This window comes from Babylonia areolata, chromosome 10 (genome assembly GCF_041734735.1).
Source record: "Babylonia areolata isolate BAREFJ2019XMU chromosome 10, ASM4173473v1, whole genome shotgun sequence".
Classification (NCBI taxonomy): Eukaryota; Metazoa; Mollusca; class Gastropoda; order Neogastropoda; family Buccinidae; genus Babylonia; species Babylonia areolata.
In genome coordinates, this window is record NC_134885.1 from 27,576,179 (window position 1) to 27,581,178 (window position 5,000).

Here is a 5,000-nt window from a genome sequence, read left to right on the forward strand (position 1 = left end):
ATTGATATTACTGTTGGAAAACTTAAATAAGTTATTCTAGATTAAAACGTGTTAAACTGGAGTTTTCCTGCATATTTGAATATCAAAAAAAAAAGAAAAAGAAAAAAAAAGCATTTATAAAACCCAGAATCAATCTTACAATGCAGATGATATCATACTTGTATTTTGTATTTGAATTTATTTTTTATCACAACAGATTACTCTGTGTGAAATTCGGGCTGCTCTCCCCAGGGAGAGCGCGTCGCTACACTACAGCGCCCCCCCCCCCCCCCCCCCCCCCCCCCCCCCCCCCCCCAAAAAAAAAAGAAACAGGGAGTATGAAACAAGGCGGTGTCGTAAACTATGAGTTTCATAAGAAATCCAAAATATTGGTCAATAAAGTCAGTCAAGTTCGAATGTTTTTTTTTCCTGTTTTGTCATTGTGTTGTGCGGAGGAAGAGGCACACACACACACACACACACTCTCTCTCTCTCTCTCTCTCTCTTTCTCTCTCTCTCTCTCTCACTCTCTCTCTCTGTCTCTCTCTCCTCCTATGGCTTGCCAACTACCTACCTACTCGTGACTAGCCAACCGTAAAGATCCAAGCAGAGAAGGAGACAGAGCGAGAGAGATAGAGACAGAGACAGAGAGAGACAGAGACAGAGAGACAGAGAGACAGAGACTGAGACATTGCTCTCCTTTTTTTTCTTTTTCTATTTTTTGGGGGGTGGGGCGAGGGGAGAGGGGGGGTGGGAGGGAGGGGGGAGGATGGAGACATACAAGTATCTAACAACCTGAAAACAGGAAGACCCTGTTGAACTGTGGGAACTCTCTCCCCCTCTCTCCCTGTATCTCACTGTATCTCTCTCTCTCTCTCCTCTCTCTCTCCCTCTCTCTCTCCCCCGCTCTCTCTCTCTCCCCCCCTCTCTCTCCCCCTCTGTCTCCCCCCCTTTCTGCCTCTCTCTCTCTCCTCTCTCTCTTCCTATCTCTCCCTCTCTCTCCCTCTCCCCCCCCCCTTTCTCTCCCCCGATCTCTCTCTCTCTCTCATTCCTTGAGTGATAATGGAGCTCTACGGCTGGCTAGTCAAGAGTATGTAGGTAGCTGACAAGCCCAAGGAGCACTACACAATGCGACAGAAAAAAAGAAAAAAAGCAAAAAAAAGCTGTCGTTTGCTGAGCAAACCAACTTTCCCTATGGAAGGAACATTTGTATTTGTATTTCTTTTTATCACAACAAATTCAGGCTGCTCTCCCCAGGGAGAGCGCGTCGCTACACTAAAGCGCCACCCATTATTTTGTATTTTTGTCCTGCGTGCTGTTTTATTTGTTGTTTTTTTTTCCTATCGAAGTGGATTTTCTACAGAATTTTGCCAGGAACAACCCTTTTGTTGCCGTGGGTTCTTCTAGGTGCGCTAACTGCATGCTACACACGGGACCTCGGTTTATCATCTCATCGGAATGACTAGCGTCCAGACCACTACTCAAGGTCTAGTGGAGGGGGAGAAAATATCGGCGGCCGAGCTGTGAATCGAACCAGCGCGCTCAGATTCTCTCGCTCCCTAAGCGGACGCGTTACCTCTAGGCCATCACTCCACATAAGGTCCAACATGAGCGTTCATGAAATATTCGGTTGTTGCCCAAGATCGCGCTGTATGGCGAACTGTCCACTGGCCACCGTGACAGAGGAGCACCCAAGAAGAGATACAAAGACTCCTTGAAGAAAGCTCTCGGTGCCTGTTACATTGACCATCGCCAGTGGTCCGCAGTAGCCGCTGATCGAGAGACCTGGCGACGCACCATCTACCAAGCTGTCTCCTCCTTCGAAAACAACCGCAGGGCCAGCCTTGAGGACAAACGCAGAAGGAGGAAGAACCACGACGCTGCAGCCGCGAACCCAGACCAGACTTTCCCTTGCAACCGCTGCGGCCGACTCTGCTTTTCCCGCATTGGCCTTGTCAGCCATGAGCGTGCCTGCATCAGACGTGGACAACGCCCTTCCTAGATCTTCGTCAGCGAAGCCAGGCCATGATGACACCACCCCATGAGTAAATCAAGATTAAAGGTTGGAATTTACTCAAGAATATTTTCTTTATGCTTCTTCAATGTGTTATTGTTGTTGTTGTTGCTGCTGCTGTTGTTCTTCTCTGTCTGTCTGTCTGTCTGTCTGTCTGTCTGTCTTCTTGCTCTCTCACACTAACAAAGCCATGCACTTATGCAGATTTTGAACATCCACAAAACCACATTTCTAAGAAACACAAAATAAAGTCTGTGTTTTCATTCCAAATCATTGAAGAAAAAAAAAAGGAAAAAAGAAAAAAGAAAAAAAAAAAGAAAAAGAAAAAAGCGAACAAAATCCAAAATAAGATCCATCAAGAGAAATATTGTAAAAATCAATCGAGTTTCAGTAGCATATCAAATCATATATATATATATATATATATATATATATATATATTTATATATATATCCCCCCCCCCCGAAATACCCCACTTATTCCTTCAAACGCATGTCTCATTCACCATTCACCACTCACCCACCACCACCACCACCATCACTCATAAACAAACAATCCCTCCCCTCCCTCCCCCCCCCCTTTTATCCTCCATCACCCCAAGCCACCCACATCTTCCAATATCCCATCTCCATACCCACCCCCCACTCCCCCCCCCACCCCCCTCCCCACACACACACTATACCACACTCCGTCCCTCCCCTCAGTCGCCCACACGTCCACCTCCTACACCTCCGCAACACCCAACTTCCAACGCCCACCCCTCTCCTCGCCCCTCGGTTACCCTCTGTCCGGCTCTTCCTTTCACCCACAACACAAGACCAGAAAACTGTGTACTCGTTCCAGTTCCAGTTTCCCCTCCCGCCCCCCCCCCCCTCCTCCCCCCCCACCCCCGCCTCCCCCTACATCCCCCAATTAAATCCCTTACCCTGTCCCCACACCTTCCCCACCCACCCCCCCCCCCCACAACCCCACCCCCCACCCTCCACTGTGTCGGATACGTGTAGCTTTCCTGCACCCACCCACAACACAAGACCAGAACATGTACTCGTTCTGCAGCTCAGTCCCCCCCACCCCCACCCCCCAGTCCCCTTGCCCCCATCCCCTACTTCCCCAAATTAAATCCCTTACCCTGCCGCCCCCCCACCTCCACCCCCCCGACACACACACCTCCCCAACAACCCCACCGCCCACCCCCAGAACCCATCCCCCAACCCTCCACTTCTCCTCGCCCTTCTTTCCAGCCTTACTACTGTGTCGGATACGTGTAGCCTTCCTTTACCCACAAGACCAGAACATGTAATCGTTCCAGCTCAGTTCCCCCGCCCCCCCCCCCCCCCCCTCCCACCCCCTTGCCCCTACTCCTGCCCCCCCCCCCCCCCCCCCCCCACCACACACACACCTCCCCACCAATCCCCAAGACCCATCCCCTAACCCTCCACTTCTCCTCCGGCCCTTCTTTCCAGCCTTACTACTGTGTGGGATACGTGTAGCCTTCCTTTACCCACAACACAAGACCAGAACATGTACTCGTTCCAGCTCAGTTTCCCCCCGCTCCCCCACCTCCCATCCCTTGCCCCTACTCCTGCCCCCCCCCCCCCAACCACACACACACCTCCCCACCCATCCCCAAGACCCATCCCCTAACCCTCCACTTCTCCTCCGGCCCTTCTTTCCAGCCTTACTACTGTGTGGGATACGTGTAGCCTTCCTTCACCCACAACACAAGACCAGAACATGTACTCGTTCCACCTCAGTCCCCCCCGCCGCCCCCCCTCCCCAACCTCCCACCCCCTTGCCCCTACTCCTGCCCCCACCCACCACCACACACACACCTCCCCACCAACCCCCAAGAACCCATCCCCAAACCCTCCACTTCTCCTCCGGCCCTTCTTTCCAGCCTTACTACTGTGTCGGATACGTGTAGCCTTCCTTTACCCACAACACATGACCAGAACATGTACTCGTTCCAGCTCAGTCCCCCCCCCCCACCTCCCAACCCTTGCCCCCCCTGCCCCCACCCCCCCACACACACCTCCCCACCAACCCCCCAGAACCCATCCCCAAACCCTTCACTTCTCCTCCGGCCCTTCTTTCCAGCCATACTACTGTGTGGGATACGTGTAGCCTTCCTTTACCCACAACACAAGACCAGAACATGTACTCGTTCCAGCTCAGTCCCCCCCCCCCCACCTCCCACCCCTTGCCCCCCGCACCCCCCCCCTCCCCCGCCTCCCCACCAACTCCCCAGAACCCATCCCCCAACCCTCCACTTCTCCTCCGGCCCTTCTTTCCAGCCTTACTATTGTGTCGGATACGTGTAGCCTTCCTTTACCCACAAGACCAGAACATGTAATCGTTCCAGCTCAGTCCCCCCCCCCAACCTCCCACCCCTTGCGCCTACTCCTGCCCCCACCCCCACCATACACACCCCCCACCCCCACCAATCCCCAAGACCCATCCCCCAACCCTCCGCGTCTCCTCCGGTCCTTCTTTCCAGCCTTACTATTGTGTCGGATACGTGTAGCCTTCCTTTACCCACAAGACCAGAACATGTAATCGTTCCAGCTCAGTCCCCCCCCCCCCCAACCTCCCACCCCTTGCCCCTACTCCCCCCCCCCCCCACCACACACACACCTCCCCACCAATCCCCAAGACCCATCCCCCAACCCTCCACTTCTCCTCCGGCCCTTCTTTCCAGCCATACTATTGTGTCGGATACGTTTAGCCTTCCTTCACCCACAAGACCAGAACATGTACTCGTTCCAGCTCAGTTCCCCCCCGCCCCTCCACCTCCCACCCCTTGCCCCCCCTGCCCCTGCCCCTGCCCCCACCCCCACACACACACCTCCCCACCAACCCTCCAGAACCCATCCCCAAACCCTCCACTTCTCCTCCGGCCCTTCTTTCCAGCCTTACTACTGTGTGGGATACGTGTAGTCTTCCTTCACCCACAACACAAGACCAGAACATGTACTCGTTCCAGCTCAGTCCCCCCCGCCGCCCCCCC